At 43.3% G+C, this 15,329-nt stretch overlaps 1 protein-coding gene across 4 annotated transcripts in view; it reads right to left on the bottom strand.

Annotated features, from left to right (window-relative positions):
* Positions 1-15,329, bottom strand: part of VRK1 (VRK serine/threonine kinase 1) — a 368,204-nt gene that overhangs the window by 24,625 nt on the left and 328,250 nt on the right. The gene's annotated exons all lie outside the window — the stretch shown is intronic.

Raw genomic sequence — 15,329 nt, forward strand, 5'->3', positions numbered from 1 at the left:
GTGGGCTCCTCAAGAGTGAGAACCACAGCTTATCCAGTTCTAGTCTCCCAAATTTATTACAACACCTGGCACATAGTAAACACTCGGAGATTGATGAATGTATGAATGGCCAAACTCTGCTTGATTCCCATTTTAGAGGAACAAAATCCAGATACATAGCTTTAAGTGGGAAAAAATCAATAAAACAGTCTAAGCACATTATAATCCAATGGCATAAGGCAGTATCATGAAGTCATTAAAAATAACGGTGGATCCAGATGAATGGATGAATAAAATGTGGAATATGCAAGCAATAGAATATTATTTACCTTTAAAAAGGAGGGGAATCCTGACACATGCTACAGCATGGATGAACCTTGAGGACATTATACTAAGTTAAATAAGCCAGTCACAAAAGAGCACGTATTGGATGATTTCACTTGACTGGATGATTCCATTTGACGATGATATGAGTTATCTAGAGTAGTCGAATTCATAGGGACAGAAAGTAGAATGGTAGTTGCCAGAGGCTGGGGGAGAGGGGAATGTGGAGTTGTGTAATGGGTACAGAGTTTCAGTTTTGCAAAATGAAAAGAGTTCTGTAGATGGATTGTGGTATTGGTAGCATACCCATGTGAATGTACTTAATGCCACTGAACTGTACTCATAAAAATGTATAGTTAAGATGGCAAATTGTATGTTTTGCACATTTTACTGCAAGTAAAACAAACGTTGGAAATTTTGTCCAAATGGAAAAATGCAATATGTTTTGTCCAAATGGAAGAATGCAAAATTGTATAGACATGCACATGAAAAGGAATAAGGAAAGAGAAAACCACTGCATGGTGGGTGGTGGCATCATCACCATTATATCATTATTAAAATGTATTTAGTATTTATACATTTCCTTTAAAAATTTCTTTTTGCTCAAAAAAGTAAAGATATCAAAAGAATACCTAGCAGGAGAAAGGAATAAAAATAAAAATAGATCTGAATGATACTGACAAAATTGCTATGGTCAGGGGTTCCTGATGTAGAGGGAGGCAGAGCTCGTTAAGTGCCAAAGTCCCTTACTCACTTCCTTTTGATGATGGTGGTGGTGATGGTGATGGTGATAATGGTGGTGGTGATGGTGGTGGTGATGATGATATTGGTGGTGGTGGTGGTGGTGATGATGATATTGGTGGTGGTGGTAATGATGCTGGTGATGGTGGTGATGATGGTGGTGGTGGTGATGGTGGTGATGATGATGGTGGTGGTAGTGGTGATAATGCTGGTGGTTGGTGGGTGTGTCGTGGTGATGATGTTGGTTGTGGTGATGATGGTGGTGATGGTGGTGGTGGTGATGGTGGTGGTGATGATGCTGGTGATGGTGGTGGTGATGATGCTGGTGATGGTGGTGGTGATGATGGTGATATAGTTGAACTGTGGAAAACTGAATTAAATAAATTGGAAGGAATTCAATACATACTTGATGCTGAAACATGAAGGTAGACGGAAGTTCTAGGCAAAGACTCAAAGACTGGGATTGCTGTTAATGCAAGAGTTTTGTGATGAATGTCAGCGATGGAGGTGCACATACATGTGCCTGTGCTGAACTGGAAACCATGAAACCGGAGTCCCAACACACCCTGCGTTCAGTTCTCTTCTTGTATCCTCACTCTCTCTGTCTATGAAATGAAAAGTCTGTACTGATGAATCTCCAAGCAACCTTTCAGCTCTGACAGTTTCCAAATGGACTGAACTTTATCAGCCCCTTAGAAGTTAAAAAAGGACAGGAATACTCCAATGTTGAATGTCTAACAGGATCTCCTGTTGAAAAAGCATTTCCATGAAGTTATTTTTAAAATAATTGAATGCGTATTGCAATGCTCACAATAAATATACGAATGCAAGCAAGAGAAATTCATGTAAATATATAATTATATTAGGTACATTATATAAATGTCATATAAACTCTGAGAGGGTAGAAACCAACCATGACTACAGATAATCCTGAATAAATTACTTGCTATGCTTAGCTGTTTTGCATTATGAAAAATGACCTCTGTGGCTCCCTGTTTTTTGTTTATCTTTGTGTAGGTCTTACCCACCATAGAAACTCAATAGTGGCAAAACAGAAGGCATTTCAATTGAACATTTTAGAAGATATCCAAGTGTCAGATCTTTTTGATTCACACCAATGTGCCCAAGTAGCATGCTGCTGTGGCATGAGTGTACCAAGGGATGAATTGAGGAAGCAGAGGACCCTTGGAGGACCCTGAGGACATAGTTGGGAGAGATGAGAGAACAGAACAAGATGATGACTGTTCACAACATGTAATTGAGTTCAGCTTCTCCTGTTGCCATTGAAGAGGTTTGGTGACCATTGGCCTCTGGCACAGAGTAAGTTGGATAAGGTCAGTATCCTTACTGAGTTTATCCTTGAGCTCACTGAGGTTCCCTGATAAACAGGAAGTTGGAGCCATCAGACCCTATGTGAGGATATGGGGACAGATGCTGACTAAGACCAGAAGGCTGGTCCCCTGAGAGAATTCAGAGAGAATTCTCCCAGCTCTTGAAAGATTCACTGGATACTGAGAAAACTTGGGGAAGTGGGGAAGGCAAACTACACAGGTGCCCCTCTAGGTCTTGCAAGACCTCTTGGGGAAATATATTGAATTTTAATGGTTGCAAGTCAAGGTAATGGGTTTGCATGCTGAGGTCACTCACACATTCTGAGTTTGCACGTAGGATGTTTGCTCTATGAGGGTATCACAGAAAATTTTCTGTTTATTCCACATCTCAACATAATGTTGTGGGAAAATGATAGTTCTACTCTTCAGAGATGCCCACAAGAGTTGGGAAAAACTAAATGCCAGACAGAAGTGGGCAACCCCTGCCTGTGGCTCTGCACCAAGTTTAAGATCGAAAACTAGGGTGAACATTTACCTGGTTTTCTGAACACACCATGCCAAACAATTGATCTTGGCATACTGGTATAACTGATTCTCTAGGAAGGTAAAGGTAAATCTCTGGAGAAGACTGTTATGGATTGAATTTTTGTGTCCTCTAAAATTCATATGTTGAAGCCTTACCCTCCAATATGATAATATTTGGAGGTATAGACATTGAGATGTAATTAGGTTTACATAAGATCACAGGGTGGTCCTGCCATGATGGATTTAGTGTCCTTATAAGAAGAGGGAGAGCTCCACCATGTGAGAACACAGCAAGAAGGCAGGCATCTGCAATCCAGGAAGAGACCCCTCACCTTAAACTGAGGCCACCCAACATGCAGTACTTTGTTATGGCAGCCCTAGCAAATCAACACAATGATGACAATGACAATGGCCACACGTGCTGGCAATTTAATCTCAAACTTCCCAGCCTCTAGAACAGTGAGAAAAAAAAAAACATTATTGAAGCCACAAGGTCTACCATAATTTGTTATAGCAGACTAAGACAGATGCAGTGATTATATTATTTACTTCTTATCAGCTAAATAGTAATAACGATGATGATGGTTATGGTTGACTCGTGTCCCCCCAAAATGATACGTTGGTCTCTTAACACATATCACCTCAGAATATCACTGTATATGTAAATAGGGTCATTGCAAATTAAGATGAGGTCTTCAGGGTGGCCCCAATCCAATATGACTGGTTTCTCTATGAAAGGGAAAATTTGGGGGCCAGGCATGGTGGATCATGCCTGTAATCCCAGCACTTTGGGAGGCCGAGGCAGGGGGATCACCTGAGTTTGAGAGTTTGAGACCAGCCTGACCAACATGGAGAAACCCTATCTCTACTAAAAACACAAAATTAGCCAGGCGTGGTGGTGCATACCTGTAATCCCAGCTACTCTGGAGGCTGAGGAAGAAGAATTGCTTGAACCTGGGAGGCGGAGGTTGCGGTAAGCCAAGATAGTGCCATTGCACTCCAGCCTGGGCAACAAGAGTGAAACTCCGTCTCAAAAAAAAAAAGGGAAAATTTTGGACACAGACACAGGGAGAATTTCACATGAACGTGAAAGTAGAGATCGGGGTGATGCTTCTACACACCAAGTGATATGGTTTGGCTGTGTCCCCATCCAAATCTCACCTTGAGTGTTAACTCCCATAATTCCTACGTGTTGTGGAAAGGCAGAAAATTGAGTCATGGGGGCAGTTTCCCCCATACTGTTCTCATGGTAGTGAATAAGTCTCACAAGATCTGATGGTTTTATAAGAGGTTTCCCCTTTCACTTGGCTCTCATTTGCTCTTGCCTGCTGCCATGTAAGACGTGCCTTTTGCCTTCCACCATGATTGTGAGGCCTCCGCAGCCACATGAAACTGTGAGTCCATTAAACCTCTTTTTCTTTATAAATTACCCAGTCTCAGGTATGTCTTTATTGGCATCATGAAAAGAGACTAATACACCAAGGAATGCCAAAGCAACCACCAGAAGCCAGGAGTGAGGCCTGGAACAGATTCTCCCTCAGTGCTCTCAGAAAAAAAAAAACAACCCTGCCTTGCTACTCCTTCATTTCAGATTTCTCCCCTCCGGAACTGTGAGGCAACAAATGTCTGTTGTTTAGGCCACCCAAAGAGCAGGACTTGGTGACAGCAGCCCTGGCAAGCCAACACAATAACGACGGTAGCCATGACCACACCACTGCCTTATGAGTGAGTGCACACTCACTTTACACTGAGGGCACAGCAGGGAGAGATGAGAGAAAACAAGATGGTGGCTGTTCACAATATGTAATTGAGGTCAGCTTCTTCTTCAGCTTCTTCATTAGAGAGGTTTGCTGACCACAGGCCTCTGGCACAGAGTAAGCTGGATAAGGACAGTCCTTGAGCTCACTGAGGTTCCCTGATAAACAGGAAGTGGAGCCATCAGACCCTGTGTGAGGATGTAGGGAAGAGTGCTAAGACCAGAAGGCTGGTCCCCTGGAAGAATTCAGACCATGGTGATCATATCTCTTGGTGTGTGATTGCCCACCAAGGCCATAGTGGTTGCACTTATAAAGTATAAAGTAGATGAGGGCAAGACCCCAGCTGGAGGCAGAGACCAGACTTGGTGGTTATTCAGCCACCACTATCTGCATGGCCTTGGGAAAGCAGCTTGGCCTTGGGCAAATGTCTTGGCCTCTCTGGCTCCAGTGTCTGCATCTCTAGAAAAGGGGTGACATCACAGTGCAAGGGCTTGCACTTGCTGCAATTATGTAAGAGATCGTGTACAAAAGTGCTCGGCCCTTCATAAATACTTCACAACTACTCGCTGTTATGTTTTTATTCTAGAGTTCCCAGTTTACAAGCCCTTTGCAGAGACATCATCTAATCTTCCCACCCATCTTGTCCCCAGCTAACTACTAGTATTATGATTCTCTTCTCTGCAAAATCACAGAAACAGCAGCTTCTAAGAGTCCTGGGTTGTTGGCTTCTAAATTGTTCACCCTGACCCAGCTTGGAGGCCCCCACTTTTCCCCAGCCACGTGAGGCTTGCTTAGCTTGGAGAAAATGTGTGTTCTACTTAAGCCGTTTAATGTTTAGATTTTATGCCCTAAACAAAGATAACACTAATGAATTCACAGTCAACCTTTTCAGCCCTGTGATAGAAAAAGATTTTCAGTCACTTTAGCCCAAGCTACATTTGCACCCAGGGTCACTCAAAGAAAAGGACAACACATTAATCTTTGTCCTCCTTGTGTTGAACAACCTCTCAAATAATCCATAGCACGGCATGAAGTGAAACTCAAAACCTTAAAATGCCATCTATCTGGTCCTCAATTAAAACATAATCTTTTTAAGCTGCCAATACCCACTGACCAGAATCAATAGAGGGGAAGATTATGAATGGCATTTCCTAGTGATCTGGTCGGACAGGGAATGGATTGCTGCTGTCATGTCTGGAGGGAGGGGAAAGTGGATGTCCAAGGTAACCACAGATAACCTGGCTTCACCCTCTCGTGTAGCTGATGTGGAAATCATATCTTCTGTGAACAGCCATAGAGGTGATCTTTTAAAAATTCCTGCTAAGCCACAGTTTAAGTTTCAAGGAAACGAATTAAGTACCGCTCCAAGCATTCAACGGATATTTTGTAAGAGCATCCTCTGTGCCAGGTGCTCTGCTAAACGTGAAGGGTGGTGAGATTGATGCGGAGTCAGTGATATTCTGGGAGCCACTGGTCTTCCTCCCTTCCCCCTTTTAACACATGAGAAAAACGGGGCTTAAAGTTGGCATGGGATTTCACACAGGTGACAGAGTCTGCACCCGGCCTGGGATCCTGATGCAGAGGCTCCTGCCCTTTTGATCTCAACACACTTAAGTTCAACTGGCTCTGAACTTTACTCCCACTGGGGGCTTTCCACACAACAGACGTGAGTGGTCCCTGAAAATCTAGCAGCGGCCACACCCCACAGCAGCTCAGGACTTCTCTCTGAAACATTTGCCACATCGAACGAGGACAAGACTTGAGGCCGAAGCTTAATTCCCAGAAGCCAGCGAAAATGCTCTGCTCTGGTCACTTTGACCTACATTTCCATGTTCTGTTTCTAGGCCAGCATGGTGGATTGGCAGCTGTGTTCTCATTCCCCAGCCTCAAAAGTCATCATTCTCTATAAACACTGCTGCTTTTCCCATTTTGGACACCACCTGGATTTAAGAGGGTTTTTGGGAGAGATGCTAACAATGGGTGTCTACTCTGTACCAGGCGCGACGGCTTACCGCATATGAACCTGCAGTGGGAAGGTGGTTTGATTGCGAATGCTCAGTGGGAAGGACAGTGCTTTTTCCAGTTGATGGGCCCTACTCCATCCCACTCCCTAAAATATCTTTCTGGTAGGTGGGGTCTGGGCTTCAGGGATGAAAAAACAGAGAGTGGACTAAGGAAGGCCCAGAGAAGCTGAGGATGACAGGAGATGGCCTTGGGAGAGATCTTTATAGTGAATGAAGAATGAGGGGCTTTATAATGAACTTTGGGAGAGTGTTATATAATGAGAAAAAGATGAGTCGAGATGGAGAGGCAGAGGGCGAGAGAGAGAGGCCAAAGCAAGCCTCATGGGCTGGGAGAGCCATGTCGGTCTCCCCTGTGCCAAGTTGGCTTGGCAAAGAGTGCTCCAAAGAGGCACGGGGTATGATGAAATTAGGGAGGAGAGAAAATGGAATGTGAGAGCTATTGGGGAAGTATGAATTCGGTCACTTTCAATGTCTTTCAAGACGTTCAAGTTCAAGGTCAGAGTCATTTCATTACTCTAGTTGCTCAGGTTGCTCATTTCTTTGATTGTGATCCTTTTCATGTGGATTCAGAAATCACCCAGGATCTATTTCAGAGGAGCATCACGCTGGGACCGTGGACTAAGGCCATCCCTCAAGTTAGAGATTGGCGGTTGTCAGAGGAGGGGGGACTGTGCCCCAGAAAGGGGGAACTATTTTAAGGAGGTACCAGCAGATGTCTACAGCACTGACTCACCCAGGGCCACACTAGCCATAGGTGGCCAGGCTAGAATCCAGCCCCAGTTTCCCCTCTCTCCAAGACCTCTGTTATTTGTCTTTGACCAGCTTCCTCCCCTGGTCTGGCCACCATGCCTCGTGCAGGGCTAATGGAGTAAAATGACAGCATCCATGGTGACATGGTTTGGCTCTGTGTCCCCACCCAAATCTCATCTACAGCTGTAATCTGCACATGTGGAGGGAGAGACCTGGTGGAGGGGATGGATCATGGGGGCGGTTTCCTGCATGCTGTTCTTGTGATAGTGAGCCAGTTCTCACAAGATCTGATGGCTTTATAAAGGCTCTTCCCCTTTCAAGTGCTCTCTCTCTCCTGCCACCATATAATACGTGCCTGCTTCCCCTTCCACCATGGTTGTAAGTTTCCTGAGGCATCCCAAGTCATGCAGAATGGTGAGTCAATTCAACCTCTTTCCTTTATAAATTACCCAGTCTTGGGTATTTCTTTAGAGCAGTGTGAGAACAGACTAACACACACGGACTAAAGATGGAGCCATGAGAACCCTTTAAAAGACAAGGCCTCATGCCCTTGGTGGCACCTCTGTGAAAGGTGAGCACCTTTATGACAGCTGAGCTCAAGGAAGCTGGGAGAACTGTGCTGGGCCTGGACTGGGTAGACAGGGTGGGGGAGTGGTAAGAGCATCCTGATTCGGCAGAACAGGGTTTATGAGAGTAGAGGGCTACTTGGAAAGGCTTAGACAGGTAGGGCCTTGAATGCCAACAGAAGGGCTTTGAGAAGGCACATTTCCGCAGAGACTCTAAGGAGGAAGCTCAGCCCTGTCGCTTAGAGATGTAGTCCCTCGTGCTTAGAAAGAGTTCAAGGGAGAATGTCAGGGACCCCATGTTTTGCCATTGTTCTGTTTCTTGTCCTGACCCTCCCGAAGCAGAAGTAGTCTGATAAAGGTCTACTTCTGACCTACATAACATCAGAAATCTTTAAAAGTCAGATTTGAGAACTTAATATAACAGTGACCTTCTGATGCTTTCAAAAACAGTGCATCTCTATAAAGAACTCCCTAATTCATTAAGTGGGACAGTCATTGAAATTCTAAAATAGATCTGGATCTGAGATACTCATAGCTGGGGTTTGGAGGGAGACTTGCTGCTGCTTGGATACCCTGGAATATTCGTTCTCCCTCTCTCTCTCTTCCCCCTCCTCTCTCCCCCTCCCTCTCTGTCTGCAAGAATTCCTTTTGAAATGTACACACATTCACACATACACAGGACCAGGGTCAATATATCTATCAGTGACAATATACCCACCAGTGACATTTTAACATCATAACATCATATTTTAAAATAAGCAAATTGGATTTAAAAATTTTGTATGGTTTTTATTTCCAAAGAATTTACATTTGGTTCACTGGTGACCAAAAGAATCAGAATAAAACTACAATTGTTAATTTTATAAAAAGACAGAAAATAATATTTAATCTTTATGAAAAATATAAGAAATAGGTACACAAAACACATGAAATATTTACAGTTTAATGTCATCAGAAACCCAGATGTCCATCTGTGAATCATTTTATAAGGAGTCTCTCCATCTATTGAAAATCAAGCTCAGTTTTACTCTAAAGTGTGAATGGACCAAGGAGAATGTCAAATGGAACAAGAGACCCCCCAGCTCTCTGTGCAACACTTGGCCCTGCACCATTCCAGCATTTCATTTCATCCTCATGCCTCACTTATGACATTGGTACAACTGTCCTATTTTGCCAGGTGGCTTGTCAAGGATGAGTGAATCAATTTGGGTGTTTTGGGCTGCAAGGAACAAAAATAGGCCTGTAGCTGGCTAACCAATGAGGAAGGCCATTGGTTGCCAGACTTCAGTTCCCTCTCTCTCCCGATGGTCTCTTAGCTTTGCTTCTCTCAGCCAAGTCTTTTAATATCCATCGAGGCAGATCACTGGATGGGAGCAGCATGCGTCCACATTCACATCTGGAGCAAAAGAGAGGAACTAGCTTCCTGCGGCTCCCTTCTGAGAATGAGGAAGTTTATTTCCCAAAAGAATTGGGCAAGTGCCTTTGGTTTCCTTTACCCAAGTTGACTCATGCCTGCCCATTTCTTTTCTTTCCTTCTTTCCTTCCCCTTCCTTCCTTCCTCCCTCCCTCCCTTCCTTTCTCCCTCCCTCCCTCCCCCTCTCTCTCTCTCTTTCTTTCTCTCTCTCTTTCTCTCTTTCTTTCTTTTTCTTTTCACAGTCTCATTCTGTCGCTCAGGCTAGAGTGCAGTGGTGTGATCTCGGCTCAATGCAAACTCTGCCTCCTTTCAAACGATTCTCCTGTCTCAGCCTCCCAAGTAGCTGAGATTACAGGTATGTGCCACCATGCCCAGCTAATTTTTGTATTTTTAGTAGAGATGAGGTTTTGCCACATTGGCCAGGCTGGTCTTGAACTCCTGACCTCAAGTGATCTGCCCATCTAGGCCTCCCAAAGTGCTGGGATTATTGGAGTGAGCCATCACACCCTGCCAAGCCTGCCCATTTCTGAACCACCCCAGGATGCCTGGGATTTCCTCCAGGGGCCGGGCCCAGTCAGCTGAGGCAGGGACTGGTGGCGTCCACCGCAGGTTCTCAGCTCAGAGGTGCCCGAGAGCCCTCAGTGTGGGTAAGTCGCCAGAAATTAAGGTAAAACACGTAACACAAGCAGCCATTGCTATGCATGCTGCTGAAATATCTGAAAACATTCAATTCTTTCATAAATAGGATTTTAAATACTGTTGCCCTGCCTCACAAACTGACCCAGATTAGACATAAAAGACATTCTTGGACCTTAAGGTAAAAATGCTGCACACAACACACACCCACAAACACACACACACACACACACACTTTAAAGCTCAGAAATAGATAAAATGAAAACCAGCATGTACATTACGGAATTTAAAAACGTAAGCTGGTAACCCGGAGATATTATTAATTTTGAAGTTATAACTAATTTAATTAATAAGAAATATGAATGATGATGCCAAGGAACCTATAACTGTTAAAATGCTGAAACGTAAAATATACTATAAACAATTAGACATTGTGATTATGAAGAAATCATCTTGCCCAGCCGAGTTTTCTTACTGATTTTTAAGTGAGCAAATGTCTTTCATAATAATACATTGATTAATGGTAACACTTATTAGGAGCTCATTAAAAGCAAACCTGGGCCAAGTTTACCCCTGCATCATTTCATTTCATCTCCACATCACCTGGGAAGGAGGTGCTATCCCTGTTTATGAAGGAACTTAAAAACTGAGGCTTGGGGAAATTCCTTAATTTTCTAAGACACCCAGGTAAGGAGATACCAGCTCCAGGCCTGGACCATCTAATCATTGTACCACCGGGAAGCAATTCTCTAAGGCTTCGCTAGGCTGGGTTCGTGGCTCTCATTCATTATTCACTGGCTTAAAATCATTAATTGAGTGTCTTCTGTGTTCCAGCCAGGCACTGTGTTAAACCCCAAGAAAGGCTTTGTTTTGGCATTTCATTTTTCTGAAGGGCCAGAAACTCAATACAGAGTTCAGGATTTCACCTGTCAGAAAAAAAAAGCCAGTGCCAATTTCAAAAATTTCCATCTGTCTTTTATGTATCTATGGTTGGGACAATTTAACATGACGGAGGGTCTTGATTTTATCCACAAATTTTTCCCGAAACAAAAATCTTTCTCTAAAAGAAGTTAGTAGGCCCTAAACTATGGGTATATTATAATTTACCATATTCAGCTATTATTGAAAATGTATTTGGCATTCAAACGTTTATATTATAAATATTACTGAATTATACTTATATATTTCTATAACTTTTGACTATAATTCTCTAGGTAGAAAAGATACCTAGAAATTTAATTACACTCAAAACATGGGAACATCTCCAGGGTTCTTAATGAGTGATCTGATGAATTATTGTCCCAAAGTGACAGATGAGCACGCCCATTTCAGCCCAAACAAGTCCCCGTGGAGCCTGAGACTGACTCAAGTCTTTGGAATGTGGTGAAATGGGCCATCTCGGGGTACTATTCTAGGGTTTCATACTAGGCATGGCCTCTTTTGAGTGATGGTAATTATTGGTGTAAACGACACACTTTCTTGTTAGAGGGTCATTTAAATGAATGTAAGTGGACACATGTCCACTTAAATGAATATAAGTTGCCAGGTCAACTGAGTTATTTGTCAGGAGTGAATCTTCAGGCCTTCCAGGTAACCCCTCATCATGGGTGACTTGGGAATGGCCAAGCCTATGCTGAAGTTCAAAACTGACAGAGGCCTGAATTTCTCAGGGGCAGTTTCCATTTTCCCTTCTAGGGCCAGGATGCAGAAAGTGGTAGACCATCACATTAAGAAAAAAAATAGACATCCTTGCATCACTTTAACATGGTTACAAAAGTTCTTCCAAATGAATGACAATGATTCTGCAAGTCCCTTCCTGATTTTGACGGTTAAGATTCTAAGCAATTCTGCGGCATCATGGCACCCCCCAACCCCCAAGTATAGCACTGGGCACAGAGCAGGTATGCAGTAAATATTTGATGGGCTCCATTCGTATTTGAGTCAGAATAGTTTCCTAATGTCCAGCCTCTACTTGCAAAGATTCTCCCCCACTTTTACTTTGAAACAGAATTATTTGAGAGCTCCATCTTAACTTTCAATGTTTAAAGAAAAGCAATGTTTGTGGCTGCTTATATAGAGCAGGGATCAGAAAACCTACAGCCCACAGGCCAAATTCAGTCTACTGTTGTTTCTGTATGGGCTGAGACCTAGGAATGACTTCTACATGTTTGAACGGTTGGAAAAAAAATCAAAAGAATAATATTTCATGACACCTGAAAATTATATGAAATTCTAATTTCAGTGTGCATCAATGAAATATGTTTGTTTTGTGTGTGTGTTTTTGTTTTGAGACAGAGTTTCACTCTTGTCACCCAGGCTGGAGTGCAATGGCACAATCTAAACTCACTGCAACCTCGCCTCCCGGGTTCAAGCAATTCTCCAGCCTCAGCCTCCCGAGTAGCTGGAATTACAGACGCCTGCACCACACCCGGCTAATTTTTGTATTTTTAGTAGAGACGGGGTTTCACCATGTTGGTCAGGCTGGTCTCGAACTCCTGACCTCAGGTGATCTGCCTGCCTCGGCCTTCCAAAGTGCTGGGATTACAGGCATGAGCCACCACTCCTGGCCTGAAATTTGATTAGAACACAGTCACGCCTTTTCATGACCATATTTTCTACAGCTGCTTTCATGCTACACTGGCAGAGTTTAGGTGGGTGCCATAGATCCTGTGACCCGCAAAGCCTAAAGTATTTGGTATTTGGCCTTGTAGAGAAAAAGTTTGCTGACCCTGCCACAAAGGACTTGTCTCATTTAAAGTATCTAATAATCAAATTAAGAAAGCAGAATATAAATAAAAATAGTTTGTGCACCCCCCACAAATGAAGACATGTCCTGTATCATTAAGAAGCTATCAGACTTCTGTTTTCTTGGTTTTTAATCTACATTTGACTTTTTAAAAATATACACATGCCAGAGATTGCAAGTGGAGTGGTTCAAAAAGTAGTAGTAAAATGCAAATTCAATTTTCATCTTTTAACAAGCACAATGAAACAAAAGATAATAATGAGGCATATATCCTAAAAATTGCCAAAACGAGCCCAGAGAGCCATGGGGCTGAAATCAGTTACGACACTGGCTTGCCTCCCTTGCCCGGTACTAATTCTGTAAGGGAAAAGGTGGAATTGACCTTCACGAGAGATTTAAATGGTCTTAAAAAAATATCCGGCAGGCCATCCCCCTCGAAACAGGAATGTGTGGCCCCTCCCATCTTCCTCCTATGGTAAAGGTTGCTCCTCAAAGTCAGTAAGTAACTTACGGTAATGGATTTCAAAGTCAAGAATCTAATGCAAATCTAAGTATTTGCTTATACACTCTCTGAATTCTCGACAGATTAAGTTTGGAAGTATTTTCATAGATCATATCTACATAATCTAATAGAGATGATTTCAGGAACACAGAAGATGTTTCCTGTGATGTGCTTGCCGGAGTGCCGCTTCTCGCCAATAACATTAATAAAGTATGTGTTTTTGTTTAAATTTTTTTATTTCATCCAATTTATAGAACAATGTTGAGAGGTTTTAAATAATATTCTGCTTCTGTTGAGGTCTTTATCTTGACAAAACTACTGGAGAGAAATGGATGATTCTGAGGATAAGGGGTCTTTGTCTCTGTTAAGTTTATGTAACATAATTGACTTTGTTAAAGGACATTTAGGAATCGTGTGATTTACATCTCGGGAGAGCTTAATACATCATCCGCACGAGGTTCCACTTATTTAAATATTTCATTTTAAAAGGTACAGCAGGCCTGTAACTTCATCAGCACCCACCTTTCCCAGCTGAAATGGATTCTCTAGCTCAATCATTACACCTGTGACTCAAACAAATGAAGTCTCTTTGCCACTTCTCTTGACAAGGGACCCTGTGCTGTCGTATTACATTTCTCCATCAAGTTACATGAGGCCCAGGTGAGATTTTCCTAAGCTAATGTCATTGGGGGGGAATCAGAAAAGATTAGACTCTTGAAACTTCCATTTTTCTAGTGTAAGTCATTTTTTCAGGTGTAAAGCATGTCAATGCATGCAGCTCGATGGGGAGGTGAGGAGGACAGAGCAGCACATGCTTAAGTGCACGCTCTGAGTGCCCTGTCGCTCACTCCCAGCTCCAGTGTTCATCAGCTGTGTGGGCTTGGGTGTGTTGCTTGATCTCTCTGAGATTCCCTTTTCTCTGCTGTACACTGAGGCCAATAATACTGAATCCTTGCACCATAAATGCATGCACCAGATGATGAGCACAGGCTCTGCTAGGACTGGTGTCACAAAGACAGCCAGCTCCTGTCCTCAAGGAGCTCCAGAGAGTGCATTTCCTTCTCCAGAGTTCCCTCCTCATCAGGGCTCACGTTACTGGGAGGGTCCAGACCATAGGCCAGTCAACAGACAACTGAATAAGACACTGTCAGATTGGAAGAAGCATTGTGAAGAATATCAAATAGGATGACCCCCAAAAGGAGTAATGGGGCTGGGGAGATGCTTCTTTCAAGAGGGGCAGTGGAGAAGTCCTTGCTGAGCACAGACCTGAAGGAAGAGAGGAGTCTGCCAGGCAGAGACCCAGGGATGAGCACTTCAGGCAGAGGGAAGAGCAGGTGCCACTTCCCCACGGCAGACTGAGCAGGCATGACCAAGGCAGAAAGCTGTGCAGGTGGCACACTGGGAACAGAGAGGGAAGAGAAAGCTACAGTGGAGATGGGTTCAGGTGAGGCTGAGCTCTGCAGGTCTTGGAACAGAGCTTGGCTTTATTCTAAGGGCAGTAGAAAGCCACTCAAGGGTTTAAGAGTGGAAACGCCATAAGTGAGTAAATGAATAAATAGGAGTGAATGAATGAATGAATGAGGCCCATAAAAGAACTTTTTAAAGCATTACACAAACACACACACACACACACACACACACACACAAAGCAGCTATGTATTTATTGCCCTTGTATTCTGTGCAAGCCCCAATACAAGAGAAAGTTAGGTCTGGGACAGATGCAATAACCTGAAGTGACCTCAGCTAAGGCTAATTTGGGATGCTTAGAGAGGTCACGGGGTATAGTCATCCCTTCGATGGGCATGAGCTTACAACTGTAAGTGCTGAGAATCATTTTAAAAACTATGCCAAAAGAACAGCACAGATCACAAATACACACTTACAGGAGAAAATTTGCAAATGGTCGCATCGTTACGTGAGTGAGCACCTGTGGCTTGGGCCACAGCCTCCAGAGGAACATAGATTTGAAGGGTGATGTTGCTCAGACAACTCAGACAATCATGCTTACTGGTGTCAAGGTAGATTATGTAAGCT

This window comes from Symphalangus syndactylus, chromosome 8 (assembly GCF_028878055.3).
Source record: "Symphalangus syndactylus isolate Jambi chromosome 8, NHGRI_mSymSyn1-v2.1_pri, whole genome shotgun sequence".
Classification (NCBI taxonomy): domain Eukaryota; kingdom Metazoa; phylum Chordata; class Mammalia; order Primates; family Hylobatidae; genus Symphalangus; species Symphalangus syndactylus.